The sequence below is a fragment of the Nerophis lumbriciformis genome, linkage group LG19 (assembly GCF_033978685.3).
Source record: "Nerophis lumbriciformis linkage group LG19, RoL_Nlum_v2.1, whole genome shotgun sequence".
Taxonomy (NCBI): domain Eukaryota; kingdom Metazoa; phylum Chordata; class Actinopteri; order Syngnathiformes; family Syngnathidae; genus Nerophis; species Nerophis lumbriciformis.
The window spans coordinates 10,171,626-10,190,091 of NC_084566.2; positions in this window are offsets into that span (position 1 = coordinate 10,171,626).

Here is an 18,466-nt window from a genome sequence, read left to right on the forward strand (position 1 = left end):
TAACGGAGTAAATGTAGCGCGTTACTACCCACCTCTGATTAGGATCATCATTGTTCCCCTTCAACACAGAGCAGCCAGATATGTTTTAGAAGATAGGATGTATGAAAAGTGTTGGTCCAGTCTAAATTCTGTAAAAAGGCAAGGAGATTGAAGGGAAAATCGGACCTGGCAGATGAGAAAGAGTCTGCAATTGTTTATAACCTCATGTGCCAAATGTTGCTCACTAATACGAGACCCATAGCAAGTCTTTAGACCATCTGCTCTGAGCCCTGACCATCTAAATGCCAGGCCAACTCTGTTAGAATGTTGGCTGAAGGCTACTTTTTCTCTGTTTCTTTCATCCCCTAACTGTCTCTAATTCCCCAGCAAGCAGATTTACCCTTCTCTCTCGCTCGCTTTTTTACGTTTCTCTACTCATCCATCCTCTATCCAACTGTTTTTAGTCAGCCAGTCCAACTGTGACGCTGCCCTCACTGCCTTAATGTCTCTCTACCCCTAAGGTGGAACTACTACTTGTGATAAAATGAAGCATGACAGCCTGGACAGCTGCTAAACAGTGAACTCTGTTGAAGGGATTTTCTTGTGGTCTCTGATGAACTATGGAAATAAAAGCTATGGGCAAGTATGAAGGCTAGTTCAACATGAAATTTAATACAAACCTTGGAAAAATGGCAATAATGAATCTTATGAGTATTGACGCAATAAAGCTTCAATGGCATTATAATGGTTGCCGTCGGAGGTATACATACACCCAATATAAGCATGAATGTTATACATGCCCTTGTTTATCAAAGCTCATAGAGGCCTGACCGTATATAAACACAGTTCCACGAAGTAGAATTATTATTAATAAAACAAATAATTTAATATTTAGAGCATTATAAACTGTAAAGCTATTGGGTTAAACCCAATATAGTAGCCTTGAGTTTGTTTTACTGTATATTACAATACTCTCCAGTAGCCCGGAGGATCCTCCAAGCATCATCGCTATGGCTGTTGCCCGGCCACTGCAACATGTGGAAATACTTCATCACATCCTGGGTAATTCCTCTAAATTAGAAATTGGCTTTCATGTGAGGAAATCACAGGTGTTAACTGTTCTGCCTAACATTAGTCAACTTGATTGTTGCGGTGAAGATAGGGCCAAATTTAGCCGCGGTGTTAAGTGTTAACTCTTAACCTGGTCTGAAAACAGATGTCCAGTTTGGAGAATATCTTTACAGATTGCCGCAATACTATAATAAACAACAAGACAAATCGCTAGTGTTACCATATCTGAGTTATTGTGTAGAAATATGGAGAAACGACTACAAATGTGAGCTTCATTCACTAACTGTGTTACAGAAAAGATCAATTAGAATAATACATCATGTTGGATATAGAGAATATACAAACCCTTTATTTATTAACTCACAAATATTGAAATTCAACGATTTGGTGCATTTGCAAACAGCTAAAATGATGTATAAAGCAAAATATAACCTGTTACCCTAGAATGTACAACAATTCTTCTCAACAAAAGAGGAGAAATATAACCTCCAAAATCCAATTTAAAACATTTGTATGCTCGTACAACACTTAAAACCTTTAGCATATCAGCATGTAGAATTCAATTATGGAACGGATTAACCAAAGAAATCAAACAAAGCACCAATATGATTCAGTTTATGTCAGGACTTGGTCCTTGGGTTTTGTTCTTCCGGAAGGCAACGGAAAGTTGGCTCGGGCGAGACGGGAACGTGAGTACATATTTATTTTTTACTATAACAAAAAGAACAAACGAAAGGCGCTCACAGTGGAGGTACAAAACTTGGCTATAAACACAAAACTTGCACAAAGGCAGAAACTATGAACAATGAAACAAAAACACTAACTGTGGCATTAATGAACAAAAACTTACTTGGCATGGGACTGTGAACATGGCATTATGCAGAGTGACGATAAAGAGTGTGATGTTGCCAGAAAGACAGCCTGGCAACTCGAAGCTTAAATAATAGTGACATGATTAGTGAATACAGGTGCGTGACTCAAAACGTGAAACAGGTGCGTGACGTGACAAGTGAAAACTAATGGTTGCTATGGTGACAAAACAAACAAAAATGCACAAAAAGTCCAAAAACAAAACCGAACATAACTAAAACAAAACATGATTACACAGACATGACAGTTTAAGAGACTGTTCAAACTACAAGTCTTCACAAAGTACACAGAACAAGAATTATGATGAACATCTTGAACCCTTTCTTTCCTTTTTTGTTATTGAGACAAATATTATTTATGTATTTAATATTTGTTTGCTTACTATGGTATATTATTTATTTATTATTTATTTGTTCACTGTTCTGTTACATAGAACAAGGAAATTGGATAAAATTGCTATGGTATGAAAAGGGGTAAGATTAAATGAGCTCTGCTTCTTCCTACTCCTTTTCGGACGTGCTGTAATGAAACAACTGGAAATTGTATCGTCTGCATGTTCGAAATAAACTGAAACTGAACTGAACTGAACTGAAATACTGCACAGTAATACATATAAAACATGAATTATTTTAACACTTAATTTATATACCGTATTTTTCGGACTATAAGTCGCAGTTTTTTTCATAGTTTGTTCGGGCTCCGGTGCGACTTATACTCCGAAAAATACAGTAATATATCTGTAGAATATACTTCAGGGGAAAATAATATTTAAAACAAATCTGCAATATTTGAAGCGCAATGTGGTGAGGCACGGTTGTATACTGCATGTATTTTGAATGTTCTCTCATTTACATAAGGTCAATTGTATCCATACATGTTAAAATAGTAACATCCATTCACCTGAATTGTTTAATAAATAGTGCTGTTGGTACCCAAATGTTGTTTTTATGAGTCACTGAGCCCACCTCCTGGCTGTGTGAGAATGTAATCTATGTGTACACATACACGTTGAACTCGCGTATAGTTTTGGGGTAAATAAAGTTTATCTGGCAAATTATAGCCCCTGTTCTTGCACGACTAAAAAGGTTAATTTAGAATTCCTACATTAACATGAAATAAGTCAACAACAGAATGAATCATGACTCATAGTCAAAGTTACATAATCCCCCAGATAAAACAACAAAAGGGTCAGTAAAGGTGTGTATATTCCTGAACCCTAGAGAACAATGTAAAGCTATGTTAATAAATCGCACAGGGAGCAGGGTGACTCACATTCATCAAACAGCTTTTCTCATTAAGTATTAAAGGCAGGCCAATAGCAACTGAGGGACAGATCGATCGACTGAGCCACAGATCTTTAACCGAGATTGTTCACTGCTGGTTGTTTGAGCGGCGCAAATACAAAAACACACTCACTTTAAAGCAGGCATGTGTACATTTAGAAGAAAATAATCCAAAAATACAACACAAAAAGAAGGAAACTCAAAATGATGCTACAACGAGTGCTGTTTTAATGACATTATCTGTTAATCTAACAACTCAATACTCGTACCCACTCGTCATCCATTGCAGCCAGTCACCCTGGAGGAGTGCCTCTTTTTCCTAATGTTTCATCTTTTTCCCACTTTGGTTTTTTGAAGGTTTTTTTTGCCCAGTTGTGGGTTCAAATCAGACCATGAGAAACATAGTTTTCTAATCTGATTACACAAAGATTGAACTCTTTGGCGTGAATGCCAGACGTCATGTTTGTAAGAAACCAGGCCAATACCATCCCTACAGAGAAGCATGGTGGTGGCAGCATCATGGTGTGGGGATGTGTTTTCTGCGGCAGGAATTGGAGACTTGTCAGGATAGAGGGAAAGATGAATGCCGCAATGTACAGAGACATCCTGAATGAAAAACTGCTTCAAAGCACTTTAGATGTCATACTGGGGCAACAGTTCGTAAGCACACAGCCAAGATATTAAAGGAGTGGCTTCAGGACAACTCTGTAAATGTCCTTAAGTGGACCAGCCAGAGCCCAGACTTGAATCCGAAATCTGAGGAGATCTGAAAATGGCTGCACACTGACACTTCCCATCCAACCTGATGTAGCTTGAGAGGTGCTGCTAAGAGGAATGGGCGAAACTCCCCAAAGATATGTGTGCCAAGCTTGTGACATAGAGCTGGGCGATTAAATGATCGTTGATCATGATTAATTTGAGTTTGATCACAGCGATCAGCTGTTATCATATTTCCTTAATCAATCATGGAGGAAATTTCTGTCAGAAGTTACTGTAGTAGTAAACAGTAGGGAAGCAACGATGCTCGGTATAATCCTGTATGGAACAATCCGCCTTTTTTTTTTACCGTGATCCCGTGTGTGTCCGTGAATGTGTGTGTTTGTGTACGTTTACCAGTGTTTGTGGGAACGTGTTTGTGTCCGTGTGAGTGCTCGTTCCACCTGTAAATCCTGTTTCACCGTCGCCGAAGTAAGGCTCCTCACGACGTATTTAATGTTCAACCACGGTGTGCCTCTTCCCCTCACACAGCTGGAAGTGCATCCCAGAAGAATACAAACAAGAAATATGATTAACCCTCCTGTTGTCCTCGGGTCATTTTGACCCGCCACTGTGTTAAAAACCAAAAAAAAAATCCCTAAACGATATTTTTTTAACTTGAAATTTTATGACTTTTCCTAGCTTGGCACCAACAGTAGACAAAGTGAAATGTTGCTTTTATTCACATTTCCATGTAAGCTGTACAAAAACATTTACAAAAGTGGTCTTCGGGTCAAAATGACCCGTGAGTCACAAAGTGTTGAAATCAAAGTCACAGAGTTATTTATACATCACACAATGTTACAATGTTTTAGTTGTTATAGTCCAACAGTAGCATAGCTCTTTTTCTGTGGATTTCCAGAGATTATAAAGGTGCTGCAAATCACAGGGCCCCGCATTATGTCTGTTCTGAAACCATGAGTGTGCGTTATACCGCTGAAGAGGCTCTAGAGCTGATTTTTTTCAGATGTCCAGCAAGACAACTCTGATTCAGAAGAGGAAGTGGAGGATGTATCAGAAGAAGAAGATGGGGAGGAACACAACCCAGAGCATGATGAATCATCTTCAGAAGAAGAAGAAAACCCTGAAGCTGAAAGAGAGACTTTCCTTTCAAAAAAATGGCAAAATAACATGGTCCTCAGCAGCATATGACCATCAAGGCAGGCATGCAGAACAAAACATCATAAAGATGACCCCAGGACCCACAAGGTATGCCGTTTCTCATGCCCACATTGTCTCTACATTCTACCTGTTTATCACACCAGCAATTGAAAAAATAATCCTGGAGATGACAAATTTGGAGGGTTTTCGCAAATATGGAGACAGCTGGAAGCAGGCCTACTTAAAGCTGCTAATCTTAGCCGGTGTATACAGGTCCCGAGGTGAGGCTGCAACTAGTCTATGGGATGCAGTGAGTGAAAGGCCAATTTTCCGAGCCACAATGCCACTCCTACTCTTTCACACCTACTCAAGACTGATACGATTTGATGACCGTGAGTCAAGACCAGCAATTTCAGAATTTCAAAAACGCATCACAAAGTTAGCTTTTTCTTCCTACTACGTCACTGATTGTTACTCACTGCAGACTTTATGTGAGCTATAAAACATAAAAAAAACATCACTTACTGTACAAAATCTGCTGTCATTAGGATGCTGACTCCTAGGATGTTCATATATTCCCATTTAGATTAAAGATGACTCATAACCCTCGTGAAGAAAAGGGGGGTTGAAGCAAGCGTCTTTACAGTGCCGGCCCAAGCCTCCATGGGGCCCTAAGCAAAATTTGATTTTGGGGCCCTCTATTTCTGCCAATAATATTGATTGTTGATCATTCACACACCTACTATAAACTCATTGCGGCTCTGGCAGTGTTGTTTACATTATCCTATTGTCAGCCTGGCATGTCTTTACAAATGACATGTCATTTATAAAGATATGGGGGTGGCCCAGTTAAGAACATAAATAATACCAATGAATGAACGAATGATGTCCAGAGTGCCACATATGGTTCCTAATCTTAAAATGTAGAAAACATTCAGCTACAAGAGTGGCCTGGGGTTGAACAGTCCAAGTGATAAAGCTTTGTATTTACAGTAAAAGAGTCATCTTGTCTCATCAGTCTTGTACTTATTAGTCTTTAATTACTAGTTTACATTTTTAGTTAATTGTTCATATTTAATGTTTACTTTGTACAAAGAGAGCGCAGTCTACTGAAGTTAAATTCATCAATAGTTTTCCCCTTTGAAAGACGCAAGGCAAATTCCTTCCATTTCACCATGTTGCTACAATGATCTTCACTGTTTTCATGCTGTTTCAGCAGTGCACCTATGTTGACCCAATCCCGCTGTCCCTCGGCTGCCAGTTTTAAGGACTTTTTGGAAAATAATTTGCAGCAAAAGCAATAGACTGCATCTTTACTTCTTGAATAAGTCAGCCAGCTACGCTTGACTTTTTCCCCATTGACTAGCTGTCTGTAGGTATAATGATAATGAAAACTTCGGCCATCATGCCGTTTGGGGAATGAAAAGTTCTCCTTAATAGACAGTGGTCCTCTGATCACCTGCTCAGTCCTGTCTGAATCTGAGAGGAAAGATATGGCGTCACATTAGTGCCAAAAATCCGAGCGCATAAAAACTGTTATCGCGCGCTGATTCTCCACTTCGTGCGCGCGCAACACCCTTTTGCGCGCGCGTGGTGTCTTTTTGCGCGCGCGCGGTGCCTTTCTGCGCGCGCGCGGTGCCTTTCTGCGCGCGCGCCGTCTCGGTCTGTGCGCTCTCTGTGTACTCCTGGCATCTCTCCTCGCGCTGTCATGTTTCTTTTTGGCACTTTGGGGGCAGGTATGCTTAGACGGCCCCTCCTTTCTGATTGGCTCTTAGCATTTTTCATAAGACCAATCATTCTCCAGCGTAGCAACGTTGTAGCCATCTTACCTCGGACAGCTAGCCTCAATCATTACATTGATGTCAAAGCAAGTTATGGTAATTTAATTAGTACATGTACCAATTAAATTACCATAACTTGCTCGATTTCCGACCAATTTACAAACGGTTTGCCTTGTTACAAATCTTATTACATGTAGATATGACATAGGATGCTGCACCTGTTGAAATCACCTCTTTCGCTATAAAAAAAAATGACTTAATTGTGCAACATAGTTGTGTAGGGTCAGTGTTAGTCAGTTCTCTGATTATTTTAAACTGTTTCAGAATACATTATTAAAAGGCTATTTTTAACATTTTAAAAACAAAATTCAAAGATTATTTCATTAATTTTATGGCTGAATCAAAAGAAATTCCATAAATTAGAAAACAAATGTTCAAGAAGAAGTGAAAACTTTGCGCCTATGACAAGCTTGATACATATTGACGATGACCCGCCCTGCTATACTTCTGATTATCTCTGAGCATTTTTCGCCTGGCCAATCAGAAAGAAGGGGCCGGCTAAGCATACCCACCCCCAAAGTGCCAAAACGAAACATGCCAGCGCACAGACCGAGACGGCACGCGCGCAAAAAGGCACCACGCGCGCGCAAAAGGGTGTCGCGCACGCGCACACGAAGTGGAGAATCAGCGCGCGATAACAGTTTTTATGCGCTCGGATTTTTGGCACTAATGTGACGCCATAGCAGGCGGCAAACGTCACAGGTGCAGCAGAGGCAGCTTTACATTTAAAGAGAGGCAGGAAGAATCACTAAGCCTAGATCAGCAGCAGCACTCTGTTGACCTAAAATTGTGTTTTTGTACAATAATATATCTTTGATCATTTAGAAATCATCAGTCAGACTCGTACATGCACAAAATAAAAAATAATAATTTTTTGTTAATTGCTTTTGGGGGCCTCCTGGTGGCCGCGGGGCCCTAAGCAAGCGCTTAGTACGCTTATGCCTTGGGCCGGCTCTGCGTCTTTACGTGTTGTTCTCGCCATTTCCGAGTCTAAATTGGCCGTCAAAGTTGAACAACATGTCTTTAACCCTAAACTGTGCTAGCACTTTCACTAACACGAGTGTTGAGCTGGGCGATTTGGATCAAAACTCATATCCCAATAGAGTTTGGCTCATTAACTAACCCATAAATGTAAATATCTGTTGACGTAACTAAATATCTCTATCTAGTTTTGGGACTAATGGTGATCCCAAATACACTAAAACAAGTACCAACAATTGAGAAAAGTAGGTTTTGCATAATACGATTGCAAATTTGTTTTGAGATAAGAAAAAAGAAAAAGCCTTGGAAATAATATAAGAAAAGTCAAATATAATGTCCAATTTTCTTTAAAAAAACAGCAACATTTAGCTATGCTCAATTCTTCAGCTAACAAAAATGCAAAAGAACAAAATGAGAAATAAAGTGCCATGGTTTAAGATGACATTTTTAAACATCAGCAGCAGCATGCAAATAATAGACAATGGTGAATTTATAGGTAAACATTATTATAGGATATAAACACAAAGATTTTAGCCAGGAACACCAACCTGCCAATTGCTTCATGATGCTGTGTGAAAGGCTCTGTTATGAAAATTACTTCTAAAAAGTTATTAATTATGGTTATTTGCCAAAACGTTACTTGAATTACTATTTAATAAATGTATTTAATTACTAAGGAAAGTAATTATGGCACTACTTAAATTTTTTTTAAATATTTGGCATAATGCAGTTAAGATACGTTTCATGTATGTATGACAGCAGTGTGTGTATGTGTGCCTTTTAAAAGGCAGTGACGCGTGACGTCAGCGAGCCCACGTTTAGTGGCTTGAGCTGTTATTGTTAGCTTAGCAGGCTAGCAGCAGCTGTTTATCGGTTCTGAAGGCACCTCTTTTGAATCTTTTACTGGTTCATGTTACCTCTGCTTAATGTATAGATTGAATATACTTCTATGGCTGTATGTTCTTGTCAACAAACAGGGTATTGTTTGGATGGCAAGTTTGTCACTTCAATCAGTGATTTGTTGTTCAATATGCCCTCTGTCATAATTATATTGCATATCCGAAATAAACTGAAGCTAACTAACTAATCCTTATAGTTACTCACGTGCAGTGCAGTTTTTGTTAAGTTTTAAGGTAGTGAAAATTGTTTTTGTCTTTTACTGACTATTTCCTACAACTAAGACTTTGTTTATTACGTGTTGTGAACAACTAAAGCCTCGTTCCCCTCTGGGCAAGGACAAGGAGAAGGAGGACACACATAGCTCTGCAGCGCACACTGAGTGACCAGTAGCTATGTGCACATGGACACATCTAATCGGATTAAAAGCCTAACCGGAATAATAATGCTTCATGTAAACACGCCATTCGGAATATTCTGACCCGATCAGACACGTAAGGATCTAAACAAGACGGGTGGTTTATGCCGAAAGTCATTAATATTGGAGCACGTGAAAACACATATTCTGAAATGCGGGTAAGAATTATCCTTACAGCGCATGTCTTTGATGTCAGCTATACTTTGGTGGTGGAGCGGGGACTAAATTCAACATGTACAGAATAAGCGTTATATGCTGTTGCTTTAAAACAAGACTAGCAGAAACAAAAGTATGGTATGTATTGTTATGTGTCGATGTAACAATAAAAGAAAGAATCCAGTTGTCGTCCCAACGGGCTGTTTTATTCACGATATTACAGCTCCTCCAAGTGCTAAATGCTAGCCTCAAACGCATACACAGAATGTTGAAACATTAAGATGGGCCGCAACACGTACATAATTACAACATAAAAAAACACAGAACAGCTCCATTTCAAAAAGAGAGGGAAAACTAAACTAGTGAACAGAAAGAAACAATTTAATTGTCGGACAAGCAGAAATGCACAAAGGAATGTTTGGTAGCAGTGGAAGTCCACTGCTTCTTCAGCTCCTGCAGTGAGCGAACTCGTCCACAAGATGGTGCCATAGCACAAATAATAACATACCTTTCTGTTTAAGTTAGGTTCTCCGCATGGCAAAATAAAGTATTCCGATTTATGTAGGTGTGATGCATGAAAATGCACGTCATAATCAGATTTTTTTTTTCAGGGTCCATGTACACAGTAACATTCTAATCAGAATGATGATCACATTAAATAAATGTTATTGGTGACACTTCCATGTCAATCACTTTTACAATCACAGTCCATTTGGTTATGGTTTAAGTTTATTTCAAACACGTTAAACAAAAAAGCATACATTTTACTCTAGTTTGATCAACTTTAAATTGATTGATTTGGTGAGCAAAATTCGATGAAAGGGATAAAAATCTGTATTTGCTCATGTGCTAGTTTTTTTTCTTCCTAAAACTCGCACAACCTATTTTTAGTCGCAAATGCAACACTGTACTGTACAGTGCTGGAATGTGCCTGTTACCACATTACATATGTACTTAGTGTATAAAAAGATGATGGAGGTGTTTAGAGGTTTTTTAGAGCGCTTTATAGGTGGAATTGAGCAACTCCCATTGACTCCATTGTAAACAGACTTTTGCTTTTATTTATTTACTACTTAGAATATCTAAAAAAAAGAAAAACATATGTGTGATTGTCTTACATAAGGATTTTGAATAATAAGCAAAACTCCAAAAAAGCGCAGCTCCCCTTTACAGTGCCTAAAATATATCTAAATAACTAGGAATGCTCGACTCAATCAGTCACTGATCATTGAAAAAGTATGTGATCGTCAATGCTTTTCAATGCTGATGACAAAAGCTAATACACTCTGGTCATTTTTGGTCCTGTGGCTGACAGAGAGGGCTAGCAGTTAAAAGTGTATGTCTATACACATTGTGGAGCACTCCCTTGAGTTACAAATCTTCACCTCCATTCTTTGGTGTAAAAGTTATTGTTAAAGTCAATGTTGTCAAACTGATATTAAACATAAAGTCGCTTCCAAGTTGTCCCTGTAAAATTGTATTTACATAAACTGTGCATGTGGCCTGGTTCAAATGTATGTTGAAAATACCAGTTTAATCATAAGTCGTACTCATTTAATAAATCAAGCTGAAACAAGGCCAGGATTAGTAACGGTCATCCATCCATCCATCCATTTTCTGCCGCTTGTAACGGTCATACCATCTGAAATAGTTCTAGTTTGGGATGTGTAGGTCTGATCTATGCACAAAGTTATATTTGATGTGCTCCATAAATTCTGTTTAACAGAAATGATGAGGTAATTTACATGATCAAAATGAGAAGTTTACGACTGTAATCACATTAGCATCTGAATACTAATCAAGGACTCATCATCTGCCTTTCTCTGCCTGTGAAATCCACCTTCAAAAATGTGCATTTCCTTTTATTAGGCTTAATTCTAGGTGTTATGTGTGCAGGCTTTTTGAATATTGCATACTTGGGAGGATGAAATGAATGTTGACTGTTTAGTCACTGATAACCATGATGTGTTTTGTGTGCATTCTTCATGCAGAATGATGTGTGGGCCTGCCACACAATACCATTGCTTGTTTCAGAGAAATTAAGTAGGATACACCGGAATCAATTGCACCTTGCATTGAAAGATTCTCCACAATGCCAGTCGATGCATATTTCACACACACCATGTAGATGGAAGTGTTGGTATTATTTGCTTGCAGATTCGCCTTAAACAGCTTTCAGTGTGAAAGCAACTGAGCCTAACTAATGCCGGTTGATTCCACACATACCGTGTAGAATAATTGTGTAATTACTACTATGTCATCTTCTTAAACAAAAAAGCAAAACCCTTTTGTTGCATGTCTCCATTTTTCCCTACAAAGAACAGCAGTTATGGTATATGGACTGAAATGGTAGCAATGGGATTTATACTTTATATCACAGTGTAATTCATAATGTAACACAGCCCAGACCATGTCTAATGAGGACTGAACTAAGGTCAGTTGACTTATCTCAATTAATATATGACTATGAGTTTGATGTCCAAGGTTTTGTGCAACAAAAGGGCAATTTTCCTCAAAGATTGTTGCTTCATCCTTGGTCTCGGCCTTGAATAGCAGAAGTGGGGCTGCTATATGTGGGCTCATTTAGAAGTGTCCTCAGAATGTACATATGCAAAAAAAAAAAGATCTGTAAAAGTATGCTGCTCACACACGTACTCAGTCGTCTCATTATAAATCAAACTTGCAAAAAAGTCCTACCTCGATGTCCTCCCACTACTTCTCCCACAATCATCCATAAATGGTCATGCTCAATTGCTTGGATTTACATAACGTCACGGCCTGCTCATTAAATATGCGTGGTGGTCAGGCGAGCGTCTGTTCTCAGTGGGTACTAGCCACCATTTAGCCTTTCTCGAGCGTTGTTTTCGGCTGTACGAACTGTTCAAATCGCGAAAAGGATAACGTTTCTTCAGAGTTCCTCGAGAGGAAATCAAGAAGGGCGAAAGAGTGCAAACTTTTATGAAACGACTACGAGAAAAGCACTCTCCAATGGAGCAGAGTCAAATATTGCACAAGATTGCAGTGACCACTTTGTTAAAGGTTTGTTTGACATACTTTCCTCGTTTACTATTTCCCATTGAAGTATTATCTTGGTATTGTTTGTATTTTAATTTTTAATGAACAAACCAAAAAGTCAGGGTCAATATACTTTGTCAGGAAAGATATTTCTACATCTCCTCTCTTGTTTATTTTGTACAAAAATGTGTGAGAGTACAGTTGACTACAAGACAAAAATCAAATACGACGATGATTTAGTAATTTTTAGTTTGGTAAATGGATATTGTAACGGTACAGTGGGAGAAGGAAACGGAGGCAGGGACGTCGTTAGCTTGCAGCGTGTTTATCAAAATATATAAATGAAGTGTGTGACTAATCCAAATGTATACGGTGTGACTACGTGTAGCGATTATATGTGGAGTGTTACCGGGTGGTGTTAAAGGTGCGTGTTAAAGGCCTACTGAAACCCACTACTATCGACCACGCAGTCTGATAGTTTATATATCAATGATGAAATCTTAACATTGCAACACATGCCAATACGGCCGGGTTAACTTATAAAGTGCAATTTTAAATTTACCGGGAAACTTCCGGTTGAAAACGTCTCTGTATGATGACGTATGCGCGTGACGTCAATAGTTGAATCAGACATTTTGGAATAGGTCGGTCGCCAGCTTAAATCGTCTTTTTTCATCGCTAAATTCCACATTATTCTGGACATCTGTGTTGGTGAATCTTTTTCAATTTGTTTAGTTAACAATGGAGACTGCAAAGAAGAAACCTGTAGGCGGGATCGTGTATTAGCGTGGCGGCTGCAGCAACACAACCAGGAGGACTTTGAGTTGGCGAGCAGACGCGCTACTGTGACTACAGCTTTGTCTTTCAAACATTTGATTGCTTGCCCGTACATGCGTGCCGCTATGTGCATGTCACGTACGTAACTTTGGGGAAATATATGTTTCTTGCCGACTCTGATGGCGGCCGGGGTGTCGTCGAAAGCTACAACGCCCGCCGCCGCACCGCTGTCCTCACCTGTCTGGGTTGACTTCCTCCTTCTCCGGGCCGCCGACCGCATTGATGATCGGGTGAAGTCCTTCGTCGCGCCGTCGATCGCTGGAACGCAGGTGAGCACCGGTGTTGATGAGCAGATGAGAGCTGGCGTAGGTGGAGAGCTAATGTTTTTAGCATAGCTCTGTCGATGTCCCGTAGCTAAGTTAGCTACAATTGCGTCGTTAGCAACAGCATTATTAACCGTGTGGTTACAGGTCCAGAGTTTAGTAGTATTGTTGATCTTAATTCTGTCTATCCTTCCAGTCAGGGGCTTATTTCTTTTGTTTCTATCTGCATTCAAGCACGATGCTATCACGATTGTTTGAAGCAAGGAAATGCAATTCTTGCGGGGCCTGGGGAAATGGAGACACCCTTAACAGATGCAGACTACCTCCTGATGTTGTAAAAACACTCCCCTGAACAACCAGCAGAGGACACTGCAGCCAGAGCGGTCTCGGTCATAGACATGGTCAGACACTGGCGAGCCAATCAGAGGCACACTAGGGAGGGTCATATGATGATTGATATATGATAATGATTTGACACACATTGCACTGATAAGAGATCAGTATCTACATCGGGACAAGGTCATTAAACGGCATTGATACAATAAAATAAGCAGGTAGCACGGTCTTTCAGATTAACTGGATACATTAGCATTAGCTAATACAACGCTAACGTTAGCAAGCTCAGGCCCGTCGTGCGTTATCTCTGTAAAGACGTGGATTGTTTTTGTGCAGAGAACTCCGGGCATTTTGCATATAATGCATATAATGCATATAATGCTCTGTGACCGAGACCACTCTGGCTGCAGTGCCCTCTGCTGGTTGTTCAGGGGAGTGTGTAGGTCACATTTAATTGTGCATCTGGTTTGTGGGAGGAATGTCTCATTGACACATAAGCAAAAAAGTGATCCACATATGCAAATTCAATACAAATACAAATACAAAATCAAGCATATTTATATTCAAATCTCAAAAATATATTTACAAATACACGTTTAATGATACAAATTCTTGATTTATTTGTATGTCACATTTTTATATTTATACATTTTATTTGTATATATTTTCAAATCTCAAAAATATATTTACAAATACGCGTTTATTTATACAAAATTATTTATTTATTTGTATATCACATTTGTATGTGTCATCATCATCATTGGCGATCACTCGACGCGAGTATGATAGTCCTCCTGTTGGTGAGTCTAGTCATCTGTGGGTCCTCAGGTGGCTGTGGAGACCAATCCGTGATCCACAGACTCTATTACAGTGGGGGCATATGTGCGTGATTGTCGTGGTAGTAGTGGTGGTTGTGGTGGTGGTCTGAGGAGCTGTTTTGGTAGTGGATCTCTCCTTTCTTTGTTGCCTCTTGGTTTCCGCGGCACGGTGGAGGTCCTTTTCTAACCGTGCTGTGCCTTCATGGACCATCCTGCTCCACAAAACCCTCTGGTGGGCAGTCTCCTCCCAGGTGAGGTTGAAGCAGCATTTCCTCAGATGGATTTTGAGGTTATCTTTATACCGCTTCTTCTGCCCCCCTTGGGTGCGTTGTCCTTCCGTCAGTTGTCCGTACAACATCTGTTTTGGAAGGCGACTGTCTGGCATGCGAATTACATGGCCTGTCCATCGCAGCTGGTGCCGACTGACAGTTGTAGTGATACTGGGCATGTTAGCTTCCTTCAGAACACTAATGTTGGTACGCCTATCTTCCCAGCTGATCCTGAGGATCTTGCGGAGACATCGCTGGTGGTACTGCTCCAGAGCCTTCAGGTGTCTGCTGTAGGTAGTCCAACTATCAGCCCCATAGAGCAGAGTGGTCAGAACTACAGCTTGATATACAAGAAGCTTGATGTTGGTCTGGATGACCCGATTCTCAAAAACTATTTTCTTGAGCTTAGCAAAAGCTGCGCTGGCACAACCAATGCGGTGGTGGATCTCGGCATCGATGACAGCTCTCTTTGAAAGAAGACTGCCAAGATAAGCGAAATACTCCACGTTTTCCAAGATGTTGTTGTCCACATAAATTGTGGGGGGTTGGGAGGGTGTGTCAGGGGCCGGTTGGTACAGGATCTGAGTCTTCTTTATGTTGATGTCAAGTCCCAGGAGTCGGTACGCTCTGGCAAAAGCATCCATGATGTTCTGGAGGTCCAACTCAGAATGAGCAACTAGAGCATTGTCATCTGCGTACTGAAGCTCTGTAATGGAGGATATAAGCACCTTGCTTTTTGCCCTTAACCTCCTCAGGTTGAAGAGCCCGCCGTCTGTCCGGTATATGAACTGGACTCCCTCAGGCAGGTTTTGACTGGTGAGGTGAAGTATGGCTGAGATGTAGATAGCAAACAGGGTTGGTGCGATGATGCAGCCCTGCTTGACACCAGTGTCAACTTTGAAGGGAGCCGTTTCAGAGCCGCCATTTCCAACTACCACTGCGGTCATGTCGTCATGCAACAGACGCAAGACCTTCAAATACTTGTCTGGGCATCCGATCTTGGAGAGGGCACCCCAGAGGGCAGTTCTGTTCACAGAATCAAAGGCCTTTGTAAGGTCAATGAAAGCCATGTATAGTGGCAGGTGTTGTTCCCGACATTTGTCTTGCAGTTGACGAACTGCAAAAATCATGTCCGATGTTCCCCTAGCTGGACGAAAGCCACACTGGGACTCTGGGAGGATCTCTTCTGACAGCGGCAATAACCGGTTTGCCAAAATACGGGCCAGTATTTTTCCTGTTGTGGACAGGAGAGAGATGCCTCTGTAGTTGCCACAGTCCGCCTTATCTCCCTTCTTGAAGATGGTGACAATCAGGGCGTCCCCGAGTTCGGCTGGGATTTCCTCCTTATCCCAGATTTTACCAATGAGGCTATGGATGTGGCAAAGGAGTTTTGGTCCGCCTTGCTTTAATATTTCTGCTGGTATCCCATCTGGTCCGGAAGCCTTGTTGTTACCCAGTTTTCTGATGGCATCCTGGACCTCATTTTCGGTGGGAGGATCACCCAAATGCTCCATTATGGGTCGCTGAGGAATCTGGTTGATGGTTTCCATCTCCACTGTGGAGTTCCGATTCAGGAGCTCTTGAAAGTGTTCACGCCATCTGGAACTGATACCTACATCGTCCTTGAGCAGGGTTTGTCCATCTTTAGAGCAGAGGGGGTTTAGGCCTTGATAGCTGGGCCCATAAACAGCCTTGGTAGCATTGAAGAAACCCCTGGTATCCCCAGAGTCAGCAAACTTCTGGATTTCCAGAGACTTCTCCATCCACCATTTGTTTTTCAGCTCTCTCACTCTGCTCTGGACAAGTGCCTTTGCCTTGGCGTGGGCCTGCCTTTTGTCCCTGCAGTTGATGTCACTCTGCCAAGAACAAAAAGCTTTCCTTTTGGCATCAATCAGCTGTTGTATTTCGATGTCGTTTTCATCGAACCAGTCCTGGTGTTTTCTAGTCCTGTAGCCAATGGTATCCTTGCTGGTTTCAAGTAGCGTGGTCTTAAGAGCCTTCCAGTGTTCCTCCACATCCTCAGGATATTCTTCCGGGAGTCTCACAGACAGGGTGTTTTGTAGATGTTGCACCCTATCTGTGTCTCCAAGGCTATCAATGTTAAATTTAGGGCGGAACAGTCTCCTTTGTGTCCTCCTCTTCTGCCGCAGCTCGATGTTCATTTTGGAGCGGATGAGGCGGTGGTCTGTCCAGCAGTCGTCTGCACAAAACATGGCCCTGGTGATGTTAACATCCTTACGATCTCTGGCCCTGACAATGACATAGTCTATGAGATGCCAGCGCTTTGATCTGGGATGCATCCAGGACGTTTTGAACCGGTTTCTCTGGCGGAAAAGGGTGTTTGTTATCAGAAGACCATGTTCAGCACACGTTGACAGAAGGAGGACTCCGTTGGAGTTGACATTCCCAACACCTTCTTTACCTAGAGTGCCTTTCCAGAGCTTGTGATCGTTGCCAACCCTGGCATTGAAGTCCCCGAGTAGAAGGATCTTATCTTCTTTCGGGATATCCGATAGAACCTGGTCTAAGGTTGCATAGAAGGTCTCCTTGTCTTCATCATGTGAGTCCAAAGTTGGTGCATAGGCACTCACAGCCGTTGCCATCTGTTTGTTTGAGAGCCTCATGCGTAGGGTCATGAGTCGCTCATTGATGCCTATTGGAGATTCGGAGAGTTGGGAGATGAGCCGGTTTCTGATGGCAAATCCCACTCCGTGGATTCTGGGTTCATCAGCTGTTTTTCCCTTCCAGAAGAAAGTGTATCCCCCTTTCTCCTCCTTTAGTTGCCCCTCCTCAGCCAAACGGGTTTCAGACAGGGCAGCAATGTCGATCTTGCATCTTTTCAACTCCCTGGCAACGATTGCCGATCTTCTTTCTGGAAGATTGCTTGAGGCACTGTCCATAAGTGTTTTCACATTCCAAGCTCCAAAGTTCATTGTTTTTGTTTTTGTTTTTCGACCGCTATGAGGTGAACCCACTGGACGCGGTATTCCAGTCAGGTTATAGGAAGCAGGCTATTTTTAGGGCACCTTTTCTAGCCCCTTCCCGTTTAGGGTGAGCAGAGTGGATCCTAAATAGGGCTGCTCAGACGTGTGTGCTGCTGCCGAAATGCTCTCTCTGCCTCGGTCCGAGAGCAAGGCGACTGAATCAGGCACCCACCGCCTATGTGCCAGTGCGTGGCTAGAAGCTCCCAGACTTCACTGTCCTGCTCCCGTCACCATTTCCTGGTCGCCAAAGGACTTATAGGGGGGTTGGGTAATGATGGGTCCTTCAGGAGAACGCCTGTGCGGGGAATCTTTTAAAGTGGGGAAACTGGCGCACAGGCAGTCACCACACTGTCCTTGGCAAAGAGAAGGCCAGGGTCCAATGGCATGGAGACCAAGACAATTGGGGGCCCATCTTTGCTGCAGCCTTCTTCCGCCTTTGTGACCGTTGTGGAGGTTCTCTATGTCCATCATCCGCCCACTCCGCCGTTGAGGTCTTTTTTTGACGAGGGAAACGGGCAGTCTCCAACGTCACTTGCTTTTCTCTCAGGGTGTGCTCCCCTAGCCTTTTGTCTTCCCAGACTAACCCACAAG